This window comes from Thermobia domestica, chromosome 16, assembly GCF_964235325.1.
Source record: "Thermobia domestica chromosome 16, izTheDome1.hap1.1, whole genome shotgun sequence".
In the NCBI taxonomy this organism is placed as follows: domain Eukaryota; kingdom Metazoa; phylum Arthropoda; class Insecta; order Zygentoma; family Lepismatidae; genus Thermobia; species Thermobia domestica.
The window spans coordinates 126,302,961-126,318,354 of record NC_137469.1 but is presented as its reverse complement, the minus strand read 5'-3'; the positions used below and the strand labels follow the sequence as shown (position 1 = coordinate 126,318,354).

Sequence of the window (15,394 nt, the reverse complement as noted above, 5' to 3'; positions counted from 1 at the left end):
GAAGGGGGAGCCAGCCCAACTCCTTCAGGCGATGCAAATTACGAACAGTAATTACAAAGAAGCATGGGACATTCTGAACGCGCGGTATCACAATAAACGTGAAATTGTAAACTCACTTCTCAAACGCTTAATTACGCAACCACCCATCCAACAAGAATCGGCAACGGCGTTGCGCAAATCAATTGACACAACGATGGAGTGTACTCGATCGCTGAAAGTGCTTGAGCAACCAGTGGAGCACTGGGACGCGGTTTTAGTTTATCACACCGCGGATAAACTAGACAATGAGACGCGAAGACAGTGGGAACTTTCGTTAAATTCCAGTGAACAGCCATCTTTCGACAAGCTGGCGGCATTTCTGGACAACAGAGCCCGCGCTCTGGCTGTTTCGACCAATGGGAAGACTCGACACTCCGCAAGCAGTGATACAGTGAAAAACCGCGAAGAGGCTTGCATCTTCTCATGTGACAACTGCACAACGGACCCAAAGTTTGTGTGAACTGTTTAATTCAAACCATCCACTATGCAGGTGTTCCGAGTTCGTCAAACGTTCAGTGGCGGAGCGTATCGCTCTCGTGAAAGAAAAGAACTTGTGTTTCAATTGTATGCGCAAGTCTTGTCGGAAGGACAGTTGTTCATCCGGAAGTTGCCGCAAGTGTGACAAAAAGCACATACAGTGTTACAAGTGGGACAATACAATGTTACATTTCGGACGAGATGATGCGTTACCAGAGCATGATTCTAGTGTCACGTCACATTTTGCTTCCGAAGCAAATGTGCAGCATGTTCTGTTGTGCACAGCGATTGTAAAAATAAAGGGAAAAAACAGTGTGTCATATCCCTTCAGAACTCTGCTAGACTGTGCGTCAGAGACTAGTTTTGTAACCGAGAAGTGCGTGCAAAAGCTCGGACTACAAAAAATAAAATCCAGTGTGGTGATCTCGGGCATAACGGAAGCAGGGGTAGGATCTGCAAAAGCGATGGTGGACTTGCAGTTTCAGCCGTTAGGTCAGATGAACGAAACGTTCGAAACGAGAGCGATTGTAGTGACGAAGGTAACATCTGATCTCCCAAAGCAACCCTGTGCCAGTGCTTCACATTGGCCACATTTGAAAGGGTTAAAGCTAGCGGATCCCACTTACAATATAGTGGGCCCCATTGACGTGCTTCTTGGAGCGGATGTGTTTCCATTATTAATGCTCAGTGGAAAGCGTGTTGGACCACTGGGTACAACCGTAGCTCTAGAGACTGTTCTTGGTTGGGTGCTTTCTGGTAGCGTAGGTACCACAAGCGGAGCCGTAACAGTGGCGGCATATCGTACGTCATATGAAGTGGACACAACCCTTCGTAAGTTTTGGGAGCTAGAACTTACTCCCAAAAAATACCTGTCCGAAGAAGAGAAGAACTGTGAAAAGCATTTTGCAGATACTCACTACCGTGACGAATATGGCCGCTATGTAGTGAGATTACCATTCAAGAGGAATGCATCGCCCTTGGGAAAATCACGTGACATTGCAGTCAGAAGATTGTTACATTGTGAACGCAAGTTAGCAAAACAACCTCAACTTCAGGAACAATATCGCGCGTTCATGGAAGAATATCTGAGGTTGGGGCACATGGAGCTTGTTCCCCCAGAAGAGAAGAACGTGGCACCTGAAAAAAGCTGTTACCTCCCCCACCACGCAGTTCTAAAACCCACGAGTTCAACAACAAAATTACGAGTGGTCTTTGATGGCAGTGCGGAGACAACATCCGGGGTTTCTCTAAATGAACGGCTAATGGTGGGCCCGAAGCTACAAGACAACGTTTTCCCACTTTTGGTGCGATTTCGTGGACATCAATTGGCCTTATGCGCGGGCATTGCCAAAATGTATCGGGCAGTGATAGTAAACAGAAAAGATGTTGACTTTCAAAGAATTGTGTCGCGCAATTCCGCGAACTCTCCTGTAGAAGACTACCGATTATTAACGGTGACATATGGAACTGCCTCTGCTAGTTTTTTAGCTACTAGGTGCCTCCAACAGATAGTAGCAGACGAAGGTGAAAACTATCCCTTGGCAGCAAGTGTACTAGTGAGGGACTTTTTCATGGACGATTTTCTGGGTGGCTGTGAAACTGTGCGCGAAGCGATCGAGCTCCAACAACAGCTAATTCAGTTGCTGAAAAAAGCAGGCTTTTGAGTTGCGAAAATGGGCATCCAGTGAACCGGAAGTGCTAGAAGCCGTACCGTCTCATATACGCGAAGTGTCTGTGCCTTTCAAGTTCAACGATGACAACACCATCAAGACCCCCGGAGTGCAGTGGTTACCAGTCAGTGACAAGTTTGGATTCAGTGTTTCTCCCCCCTTGTAGCGCGACGTATGGACCAAGCGCATGATACTATCTGAGATCGCTAAAATCTTCGATCCACTTGGTTTCCTTTCACCGGTAACCATCAAGGCGAAAGTGCTTCTGCAGTCGTTGTGGAAGGAAAACTTGGGATGGGATGAAAACCTCCCTAGTTCAATGTGCGCGGAGTGGAAAGAATATTGCAAGGAACTGTCCCTATTAGAGGAAGCAAAAGTTGAGCGGTGCATCATACCTCCCAACGCTAAAAAATGTCAAGTAATTGGCTTTTCAGATGCCAGCGAGCGGGCTTATGCTGCAGTGGCGTATTTGCGGGCCGAGCTTTCAAACGGAACGGTCAGTGTGCAGCTAATTGCTGCAAAAACTAAAGTGGCTCCAATTAAAAATGTTTCTCTCCCTCGATTGGAGTTGTGCGCTGCATTATTGCTGGCGAAGTTACTCAACGCAATCTCAAACGCCCTTGTGTTTGAGGTGCAAAAGGTAAAAGCATTTACCGATTCACAGGTTGTGTTAGCATGGATTACTTCTTACCCTGACAAATGGAAAACATTTGTGGCGAATCGTGTCGCGGAAATCCAAGAAACAGCTCGTGCAGCGGAACGGTGTTTTGTAGACGGCTTGCTAAACCCTGCTGATTGTGCCTCCAGGGGTGTAAACCCTAGTGAATTATTGTGTCATTCTTTGTGGTGGAACGGTCCCAACTGGTTGCATGATGCAGTGTTGCCAACGGCAGCAGGACCACCCTACATATCTGACAAGGTGACGGAAGAAAGAAAAAGGTGTGTCAGTGCTATGTGTGCAGTTACAGTGGATGATAGTGTTTAGTGAAACAAGTTCAAAAGCAAGCATTTCCTGAGGAACTGGAATGTTTGAAAAATGGCCAACCCCTCCCACCCAAAAGTCGCGTTTTGTGTCTAACTCCTTTCATTGATAGTAAGGGGCTTTTGCGTGTTGGAGGAAGACTACAAAATGCAAAAATCACCATAGACAAAAGGCATCCGGTTTTATTACCAAAACAACACAAGCTTACAGAGCTTGTAATTCAGAGGGAGCACCTCAATACGCTCCACGGGGGTCCTCAACTAGTTTTGTCCATTCTTCGCGAAAGATTCTGGGTTGTTGGTGCGAGAAATTTAGTAAGAAACATTATCCGAAAATGTGTAGGGTGTCATCGGTTCGAGACCAGAACAGAAACTCAAATTATGGGACCGTTACCCCCGGCTCGTGTAAATCCGAGTAGATGCTTTTCTCACACAGGTGTAGACTATGCGGGACCGTTGCTATTGAAAAACAGTCATGGGCGAAGCCGAATGAAATACAAAGCATACATCGCTCTTTTCGTATGTTTTGCTACTAAAGCAATACACCTCGAGCTAGTGTCTGACGCAAGTGGTGCGTCAGTTTTAGCGGCGTTAAAACGCTTTGTATCTCGAAGAGGGCTCCCTAGTGATATGTATAGTGAATTGCGGCAAGAATTTCGTAGAAGCCAATAAGGAGCTCAGAGAACTGATCCAACACAGTGTGCATACGAAGGGAAACCAGCTGACTTCGTCCTACCTGAGCGAAAAGGGCATAAGATGGCATTTCAATCCCCACTCTTCCCTTCATTTTGGTGGTTTGTGGGAGGCTGGTGTGCGTAGTGTGAAACACCATCTTAAAAGAATTGTGGGTAATGCAACTCTGAGTTATGAGGAGATGAACACCATCTTGACCCAAATTGAAGCAATTTTGAATTCACGTCCGCTTATCCCCTTATCTGAAGAACCTAATGACCTATCTGCGCTAACACCTGCACATTTCCTTATAGGAGAACCGATGCTTGCTGTTCCGATACAAAATTTCACTTTGTCGAAAATGTCCCACCTGAAGAGATGGCAATTAGTGCAGCAAATGGTACAACACTTTGGCAGCGCTGGTCTCAAGAGTATTTATCCCGTCTACAGCAGAAGCCAAAGTGGTGGATCCGACGTGATAACCTCAAAGAAGGAGACTTGGTGCTATTAAAGGAACCTCACCTCCCCCCTCTACAGTGGAGGCTAGGTCGTGTCAAGGACATCCATAGTGGTAGTGATGGACTTGTGCGAACTGTCACCGTAAGAACAGCTGCTGGGGATTTAAGGCACCCCATTGTGAAGCTCTCTCGTTTACCGTTTGATTGAAATAGATAGATATACTCGTGCATTCAATTATCAACTTTTCATATTGTGTTTATGATACTCTTATTCATATTTCGTGTTTTGATTTTCATTTTTTCTTTTTTCATGTTGTGCTTATATTATTTCTCTCATATTTAGTGTCTCGATTTTCTTTACTTGTTTATCTTGTATATACATATTGGTGTTGTTTTCTATTTTGTTGCATCATATCTCATTATAATATTCATGTTCTTGAAACGCGAGCATTTCAAGGTGGGGGCTATGTTCGGGCCGATCGAACTTCCTTGAAGATCTGGTACTTAAATAGTATTTTTTCTCCTGCAGAGGGCTCCGGGGTTCACTTTTGTCAACCCTCGGAATTTCTTTCTTTTGGGTGGACAAGTGTGTTTTAAAAAAGAGCCGTTAGACCAGTTGCTTTTGTGTGTGCGCGTCCCTATGATGCGAACGTGTGGTCGTCGTCGTGCCTACAGTGTTTTAGTGGACAATACCGCTTCCATAGTTTGAATTTAATGTGTTCCTACAGTTAATTAATTGTTTGATCCAGTTATTAATAAATAATATATATTCAGTTATAGAACCTTCTAATTTTAATATATGTGCGCATAGGAAAATACCTTTGCTTGGTTCGTACACTACCTGTATAAAAAAAAAATAAAATCCTAAATGATGATTGATGTTGACTACACACTCATAAGACTTTATCCCGAGTGATCACCTCAAACTCATGCATAACCTTAGTGTACCAAAAATATTGAAATTTTTAGTCAGTCCAAAGTTTTGGAATACTTTGTACATCTCCATGCACTACTTTCGACAATGTTCAATTTACTACATTGAATTGCTCAACAGAGGGCTCCCCACCTATAAAAGATAGTGTGTGATGAAGTTAAGTAGATAGTTGGCGAAACTGTTATGCGTTAATAATTTTTACAATAAACGTATTGTCTTGCTCAGCGAGTAGTTTAAATCAGATTTAAATCTATTAAAAACAAAGCTTGTTCAATCAAAAATATTACAGTTGGGGTATCTTTACATAAATCTTTTTTTTACTAGGGAAACCACCACTGACCTGAAGGTTTTATTCAACTGCTAACTTTCTAACAGAGTCCAAAAGGGTCTTTTTAGAAATTAGAAATCCTCTTTTCCCCATTACTATTATCCAATCTTCAAGCACACTTTCTTGTTCTCTTGTGAATGCTGTAGCACCTCCTATTTCATGTTTAATGATTTCTGTCCATTATGTTTATTCAACAAAGTACCTCTTGGAAATCCAAATGTCTTTGAAGTGGCACAGTAGCTCATTCCCTCATTTAACGTTTTTACAGCTTCCCTCAAAGTGTTCTGAATACTGTTGATATTTCTTTGACCCCACGCTTCTGAAAAATAGAATAAACATGTGTTAATTAAGAATCCTTAAGAAAAAAAAAAAAACATATACAAAGTATTAAGCTTGGTAATTTCCTGGGGAGATCTAATGGTAGCGAGGTACCTCAGTTGGTGGAGCATTGTCTTCGCATTCGGAAGGTCATGGGTTCAAATTCCGTTGCCACACATCCTGACTGGGATTTTGCAGGGTATCTCTTAGTCCTATCAGGAAATAATAGGATGGTACCTGGCAAACAGATCGTAGCCGATATCTTCCCAAATTCTTAATCTTTGTTGTTACATATCCAGTGTAAAATTACTCTTGAGCCGTATCTTGCGTTTGTTAATAAATAAATAAATGTTTCACATTACTATTCGGAAAGTGAGACTAAGTGTTTTCAATACAAACTGAATTGTTTTGAACAGCAAGAGAAATACTAGCCATAGAGAAAAGAAGTGAGTTATTTTCATCATAAGCGATAATGGGAATGAATATTACATGTTACAATCCTATAGCCCTTCCCTTCACTGTTCCTACTTACTACGAGTGTCAAAAATGTTCGTTGCCATGTGCTAAATATTTGCAGCAATAAGTGAAGTATCTCAAAGGTAAATATCGGTTAAGTTATACAAAGAACTTTGTTAAATTCTGTCTGAAGACTGCTAATAGACGTTTACAGATTAGAAAACTGTTTCATATCCTAACAAGAAAATAACATTGAAAGAATGACAAATATTACACAAAAAGTTAAGAACATAACATTATATGTACAGTATTGAACTTACGATTCGAAATTTAAAAGTTATCATAAATCTGTTTGTCCCTAAATTCGACAGCCACGTGTTGAATTAAGATAGCGGTGCCGTACTGTCGTGAAACCGATATCGTTATGAAGAACATCAAACATCATAAATTCGACACCTTCGAGGCTGCGGTAGCTCAGAGGTAGTGCGTTCACCTCTGGTACTTGGGGTCCCTGGTTCGATCCCAGCTCGCGCCAAGGGAACTTTTTAGTGGACAAGCACCGTATGCGTGGATTTTCTCGGGATTCTCCCGTTTCCTCCCACTTTATTCATTACACCTTGCATTCATTACTCATCATTACTGTCTCCCCGGCCGGCATAACCGTGGGACGAAAAATTCGAAGCTTTTGTACTAACGGTCGGGTTTTGGACAACACCCTCTTGTGTTAAACCAACAACTTTTGCCATTACGCAACAACACAGAAAACAGCAATTACTCCTCGTTAACAATATTAAAATATTACAATCTGAATTGAATTAAATTCCGGTAGACTCTCATTAAAAAAAAAAAAAAAACTTATCTGCTCACAAGTTCGCTTGTTTTCTGAACGAACAAATTTTACAACAAACAAATGTTTATCCCTCGTCTTGCACGACTCTAGTGTAACCGTGCTTTTGATATCAGGAAAGTGCTTCTACAGCTTACAGATAACGAAAAGAACCCTAGCAGAAGTAGTGTGACGTAGGTATGGGCTCGCCCACTTTTCGCACGGGGGTTTCAATTGACACCACGGAATAGCACACACATAACTTTACCCGGAGTAGCAGTTGATATCTAAGTATAGACCACACCTCGAAAACCGAAAATGGACTTGACCGTCTCGTTGACCTTTCCCCGCTACCCCTGTTTTAGGGTTCTTCTCGTCATCTGTGAATTGTACAATGTTTCCAGTTGCATGTATGATCCTCCACATTGCCTCTTATACTTATTTTACGTTTTTAGCGAACTATATGTCGAATGCAGGTGGCAGTCAAAATCAGGCGCACTTACCTTATCTAAAAGAAACACCAAATCTTTGTGGACTGTAAAATCTGGGAGTTTACTATCGTCGAGTATTTCCATCCCGTAAAACTGTTGTTATAGACTTAAGAGAAATCTATATAATCTAAGCATTATAAGCAGGTCTAAGATAGCAGAAAAACACTGACTTAAAAATATGGGAAATTCAAGCTGAATTTTTAACATATCTTCGGTTGATCTATTTGATTTGTGATTGTAGTATTTGTAGTATTTCCCTTCCTTTATGCTAGAAGCATCGCCTAAGGAATAGACCTCTAAAAAAAACATCAAGATTCTATTCATATACTTGCCACACTGTCTTGTTTCTTATGGTTAAAGATACTTCCGATTTTAAACTTGACCTGCAAAAATTTTTCTTACAGTACTATTTACACACTAAATGAATTTTTTTACTTACAGGTCATTATATAAAAAACGTTAACTTAAGTCAAAAATAGCAACTGTGCGATTTACTCACTATAAATTAACGTAGTCAGTTCTTAAAGTGAAGATTAACGGATAACTGTTACAAAAAGTACTGAAGATAAAATAGCTTACTTTTATTGAGATTTTCTCGCGGATTTGAAGTACATTCTAAATTAATAATGTGGTTCCCGCTCCTATCTAAACAACCTTGTTCAAGACTCGATTCTAATAAAGTATAATCCATACGTAACGTTCTCCATTTGCAATGTTGTTTTATGGAGTACTTTTACCATTTTGATGGAGGGCCTCAACAATGCCAAACAATGCTTGTTTGGATGAACCCGAAACAGCACTTAGTCTTTTGAGTATTCCAACGCACGTAAAAATTATCATATTGATACAAATCAACTTTCTGAACTTCATCATAACTTTAACACACAGTTTCTGATTTAACGCGAAATCTATATTTTATTTTCCATTGTCGCGTTGGGTCCCGAGTTGGAAACCCTGTAACTCGAAAACGAAGCGGAATTCGACTCATGTTTATCGGAACTTTTCTACTGGATTTGATGTCAGGATTCATCTATCAAAATTATCACACTCCCTTTCAAATCGCCGTGAGTATAGGACCTAAATGCCCATAAGAAATATTTACATTTCAAGTACAAAAATCGAAATTTCAATAATTAATTGCGAATGTTAGGGGCTGCAGCCGCATGAACGGTTAACGGATATTAAATACTTAGGTACTTCACCATACATGTAAAAAATTCAGACTTTTAAAAGGTGGGGTTTTTGAGAAAATGGCGACCAAACATGGCGTCTTAATGAAATTTTCAACTTTTCACCATGCTATAACGTGGAATGTAATAATCAGAAACGTAAGTCCTTTACATTTTCAAGAGACCTTATGGAGTAGATTTCGATGCTAGAAGTAGATGGTTGATATTGCTCGTGAGGACAGAAAAAAGTGTTTGAAGTTAGCAAAAATTTCACCAAAGTTGGCAACATTGCGAGTGAATTGCGCGATTCCTATTGAACCAATAGACGAATTTTGGCCCTCCACCGAAACATACAACTTTATATTCTTCTTGCTATTGCGATTATGTTACTAAGTACACTCGTTTCTCTACAACAGAACTTTTAATTTGACATGTTTTTCAGTTTCTCGTGCAATCCGAGAGGAGAGCAGCCATTTTGGAAGGCTGTATATCGAAGAAAAAATCTTTTTCACGAAAAAGAAAAATTTGGGTCTAATATTATTGCTTGTAAATCCCATTTAAAAAAATAAATGAAATCTGAGACTATGATGGGGACCAATTATGGTTTGCCTGGACGATTTCAAATGGAATCGGTCAAAGATGTTTGATACCTGAGCCATCCAATAACGCGCAGGCCTATCACTATCTCCTTGCTTTGACTCGGTTAGAAAACATTTGTGCTTCTTAGTGGACAGCTACCACGAGTCGGTTCAAGTTTTTGGAAGTGTTGATTTCGTGGCAAACGTCCGCCTACATAGAAGTTAAGTCCTAAAGTGGGTTCTTCATGTTAGATGCCTTACGTCGGATGGACACATGGACAGCTCTATCGTTACGGATCGTAGAATACCGTAGGTCAGGCTAGATTAGATTATCAGAATATGTAAGAATACTAGGATACGTCAGGTTAGTACCTATATGCTCCATTTAGAAGTACCTTAGGTGCTGGACAAGTTTAAGCACACCACATTTTGCAACATATACCGTCATTTCCCATAACTATGGTCCAGATTTTGCATATATTTGGCCATATCTTTTCTAATATTTGCCGCAGAAGTGCATAATTTTGGCTTTAGGTAGTCTATACCTTCCGCTAATAAAATAATTTGCTGTCGTTAAACTAAGCACTCTGCGTTCACATTTATGAAAGAAAATATGGTGGTACATAGTTATGTTCTGAGTTGCCCAACAATGGTCCATGAATAGATTGTGGTGTAGAAGGCAATGTTGGGAGTCAGTTTACATGAAAATGAAAATCTACAGAATAGAAAATTTATTAAAAAGAAAATAAAAGAATTAAAGTACAAATTTTTAATAAAACGGCACTGTAAATTATCAAATAGTACCATTTATATTATCAGTGATATTTTAACACTAACACTACGGTACTACACTAAAGAAAGCACCAGTACCATTACAGGTTAAAACTAATTCAATTCAAAGTACTGTGCCATACCTCTGTCAAGTTCTTTCACTTTGAAAAGTCCTCGGGAAGAGGAAATTTGCTGAGGCGGAATAATGTTAATGATTATATCACTTAGTGGATAATATAACCTATCTTCTTGTTCTGGCCATATCCAGTACGAGCCAGCTTTTTCCATGCAAGAAACAACAGCCCCTGTCTCCCTTGTTTCCTTTACAATGCCATATCCTACTGTCATACGACACAATAACATACACACCCTCTTGCAAGTCAACGCCATTGCAACTGGAGTTTTCATGGCTAAAGATGTTGGTAGAGAAATCGTCTTCGTCTTCATGTAACATAGAGACATTTGTATCTGTATCTGAATCTGAAAGAGTTAAACGTGAGAGTTCCGGCTCGTCATATTCACTGTCTGAAGATTCAAATTCTTTTGAAACTCATCTGCGCTTCACTTTCATCTTACTTTTAGAAAGCTTCCGTTTTGGTGCTTGAGATCCACTTGTGGAAGGCTGTTCTGCTGCAACATTTCCCAAACCTTGAAACTGATCTATTGAAATGCTTCTACCAGGTTCAACATGTAGTTTTCTCTTCCGGGTAGTACCGGTACATTTTTTGAACCCTAACGCATTGGTATCATCATTATTAGCACTGGTACTGGTGTCGTTTCCATAACGCATTTTCTCTAAATGTTGTAAGAAAACGGTTGATACAAGAGAGGCAGTTTTGTTCCTTTCAGGATCAGATGATGACAATCTATCTAACACTTCGTTCCTGTTCAGTGGATATATTCCAGTTTTGCGAAACCCAGACTGTAGGTTAACTGCTCCTCGATCATGAAGCGTTTCCATCAGCTTACGCAAGAGGTTTGGAAAAATAGCTTTCGGAAGGGGTCCTTGTTTCCGTCCTTCACCAGTAAAATAAGCAATCAATTGCTTCTTGGCATATAATAATTTAGTAATTTTCAATAAAACTGATAGACCGGAACCCAAGGTCCCAGCCTGGATCCGCCACTGCCTATAGTCAATGAAATAGACCTAAGGTTGAACTAAGAAATAAACGTGCAAACCAAATGAGATACATCTATGGTCCACATTGTAATAACACGCTACCACATTTCACAGACTAGAATTCCCAACTATGGTCCACGAAAATTGTGGTACATTGTTGGGATTCAAGTTGAAGACTTTTGTTTACTAACCTACTACACAGAAACAATATAATTTCCTTCAGTAGTTTATATCTAGTTTTACTGTAGACATAAGACTGTTCTTAAAATAACAACTTTCATGCGTATCATACTTATCAATTTTATCCACCGAAGCTTACTTTCCACACTTTTGTGCACGAGGCAGTTATTGTTATTTTCATCACATCACGTCTCCTGCGCAAATAAAACCCGCGCATTCAAACCAACTATGTTGCCCTATTGCACCATCTATTGGATGTTCTTTCCGATGCCTAGCTTAACTCCCGGCAGGAAACCATACTAGCTATTGCTAATGATGTCATGAGAGTTGTCTTGGACCATAGTTGGATGCCTGGACTATATTTATGGGAAATGACGGTACATGTAAAATTCAATACTCTGCATCGAAAGACAACTTTATAGGAGACAAGTTTCTGCAGGTGGCAGTATTCAACAATAAAAAGTACAGTTTATTTTATATTTGCAAATATAAAGTTACTAGTGTAAACTCATTACAAATGCATTACGACGGTTAAAATACGTGAGTGCGCACGAAAGATGAGTATAATACATACTATGATTCGTCGGCAGAGTATTCTTGCAGTGTATAACAGCTGTATTTTATGTTTACAAGTGTAGTGATACCACTGTAAATCTATTACAAGTGCTATACGAACTCGTAACATTGCGAAAACCCACATTTTCACTATCCTTACTAACGTGCATACCCATCAGCTACATCTTGCCCTGTTAGATAGCATTCGTTTCCTTCAGTCGGCCACATTGCACAGTTCGGTTTGATTTTGCACTGTTTTTATCACACATGTCTGGATGCTATATTTATACGCAAATCATGGCAGAATTATAATTTGACAACAATTACTTCTGCTGACCTCGTTGAAATTCATCTATACCAAGTGAGGTATTAAGATGTCGTCCAACAGAATTTTTTTGGAGAAGAGTAAGGAAACTAGTAAATTATAATTTTTCAAGAATTATTTCTAGTGGTGTGCCTAACCTTGACCTGCACTGTACCTTTTCGCAGTGATACGAGCTCCTATAACATATGTGATAATATCATGCTTATAACCCTACATTTCTAAACATGAAATGGGTTGTTAAACTAAACTAACCTAATGTGAACAGAAATTACCGAAATTCTAACATTTTTTAAGAACAATTGCTGGACCGACCCCTTTTTAAGTTCTAAAGTTGGACGTCAGTTTCCAACAAAATTTTGAAAATTTACAGAGAAGATATGGATAATTTGATCGTTTGTGTGCTTGATAATATATAAGGATCTCGAAAAATCGTGTATTTGTTATATAAGCGGTTATAAACATGGGACTATTCGGCGAGCGGAGGGAACTACGTCGCGCAAGGTAACCGAATAGTTGCATTGTGGGAAAGTAACGAGAATTCATATTATCAACATGGCGGCTAATATACAGAAGCGTTGCACGGGTTGTGAACAGTTTTGGGGGAAAAGTCTGAACATTTTGAAGGTTATCTTGCTGAATACCTTTTTAAGGCAGTGATGCCAATTGAAGGGAAATTTCCCTCGGTGCAGGGAAATTTTAAGTAAATTTTGGAGAATAGGGAAAAAGAGAAATTGCTTGTAATCTCTCAATATTGCAGGGAAATTTGAACCTCTCTTCAATCATTTATAGATTGAATGTAGTTACGTATCTGATTAATCTCATTAAAATTCAGCATAAATTCAACATTCTATTTGTTCCAAACATAATCCGTTGCACATATTTCACATAAATTCTCACAAGTTATCTTGTTTTGCATTCTTTAATAATTACACATCGATCAACATATTCAGTAAAATTCGAAACATTACAACAATGCTTATTTAAAATCTTTTATCAAAATTAATCTTTCAATTGTTGAATTAAATGCAATGCAATAAGATGAAATATTTCTCAATTATCACTCCAACCATTATAACAGTTTGGTTTTCCCAATCAGATGTTTTTCCCAACCAGAAAATTGATTGTGAAGAGAATTAATCGATGTAAGAGAAGAAAATCTGCATATCCTGAATGTAAATATGTATATATGGGCGAATACTGGGTCATTAGTGTATGGAGTGGCGTATTTAGGGGGGGCTTCCGGGCTTAAGCCCCCCCCCCGAAATCTTACTTACTATAGTAAAGTATATGAAATATCTTGCAGAATTGTCACATTTTCAGGCAAATCCCCCCCCCCCCCGAAACAAAATCGTAAATACGCCACAGAGTGTATGTGTGTTTGTGTAAGTTTACAAATTTTCTAGTGACTGTGCGCACAGAATTATAAATTCTCAAGAATTCCGCATCTCTAAACTTTGATTTAGTTTGTATTGTACTTACGAACATTCCTCGTGTACAGCCAAAGACAGTAGCAGCTAGAGTTTTGTTTGTAACTGTTCGTATTCGTTTCAGTAAATAAGGAAGTGCTGTTCTTTAGTACATACCAAATATATAATTAATATTTTCTTTGTACCTTAGGTTACATTAATATTAAAATCTATCATGATATCTAGGATAAAAATTAAATTTACATAATATTTATTTTATATTTTTTATGATTTATTTAGGTTGTCCGTTTTGACCAAGGTATTTATAGGGTTTTTCCTCAGTCACACCAGGCAAATGCAGAGATTGCACCTTTAACATAGGTCCTGGCCTACACCTTCCCATATCCTTTCCCTTCCTCTATCGCGACGCCTTAGATACCTAAACAACAAATCAAGTTCAAATTCTGCGTAAGCTCAAAGGAAGGCTGTCAGGTATTTGCTTGTATGTTGTTATAAGATTGGGGTGAGGGGGTGGAAGCGAAAACGATTAAAAATACGTTTACTAAATACAACGGTTTGAATGAAGGGAAATTTTGTCCGGAAAAGGGAAATTCTGAAGCTTGTGAAGGGAAAACGGCTCTGAAGGAATTGGCATCACTGTTTTAAGGAAAGGAAACCGTTAACAAGAACCGTCCACGATTTAGTGCTGGTGATAGGGGAGCTGTACAAACCGAAGTACTAAGATATAATATATATTAGACTTTAATGAACACTGAAAACAACGTGCCTTTAACCTGCGTTCACTCGCTAAAGCTCACTCGGCAATGCTGTGTGAATTAAATAGAACTGTTTAAAAAAAAAAAAAAAAAACTAACCTGGCTAGAAACTGATATAGGATACCTCTGTTCTAGATCCTAACCTAACCTTTCCCGCACCTCGCGATGTAAGGAAAGCAAGCCTAAAGTCAGTTAAGAACGTACAAATGGAAAAATTATAAATTTTAACAGCTTTTATGAAGATTTTGGTAGAAAACTATCAGACGTCCAACTTCGGAATAAATGCCCCTTCTGCTAAACATTAGCCCATAAACTAAACTCTCTTATACACTGTGCAGAAATGCCATACGAACACCAGCGGAAAATACTTATTCTAATAGTTCTGTACCATTTGTAATTATTTTACATTGGAAACTCGACACTTCTAAATGTAACATACAAGTATTTCCAGAAATGAAATATGGATTTACAAGCAGTGTTCAATTTTCCCTGTAAATTTACAAAATGTTGTGTTCTTAATCTACATCCTTTTTTAAAAATAATATGCATGCTTTAAATAATATACCATAATATAACACGACTTCAATTACTGAATCACTAATAACATATTTTCAAAGAACACACGCGCCCTCGTCCAGTGATGCCAATTCCTTCAGAGCCGTTTTCCCTTCACAAGCTTCAGAATTTCCCTTTTCCGGACAAAATTTCCCTTCATCCAAACTCTTCAAGTACTGTATTTAGTAAACGTATTTTTAATCGTTTTCGCTTCCACCCCCTCACCCCAATCTTATAACCACATACAAGCAGATACCTGACAGCCTTCCTTTGAGCTTACGCAGAATTTGAACTTGATTTGTTGTTTAG

At 39.2% G+C, this 15,394-nt stretch overlaps 1 long non-coding RNA gene across 8 annotated transcripts in view; it reads right to left on the bottom strand.

The window, feature by feature from the left end:
- The window catches only part of LOC145673399 (uncharacterized), an 80,163-nt gene extending 64,972 nt beyond the window's left edge, over positions 1 to 15,191 (bottom strand). For 3 of the 8 annotated variants that reach the window (XR_014128761.1, XR_014128754.1, XR_014128755.1), the window contains exons 1-2: positions 15,096 to 15,191; positions 5,572 to 5,878 (exon numbers count right to left, since the gene is read on the bottom strand). This is a non-coding gene — a long non-coding RNA (uncharacterized LOC145673399). Of the gene's footprint in view, positions 1 to 5,571; positions 5,879 to 11,580; positions 11,760 to 14,918 lie in introns of those variants that run through there. The other 5 variants (XR_014128757.1, XR_014128756.1, XR_014128759.1 and 2 more) reach the window with 5 other exon arrangements.
- Between the last annotated feature and the right edge of the window lie 203 nt (positions 15,192 to 15,394).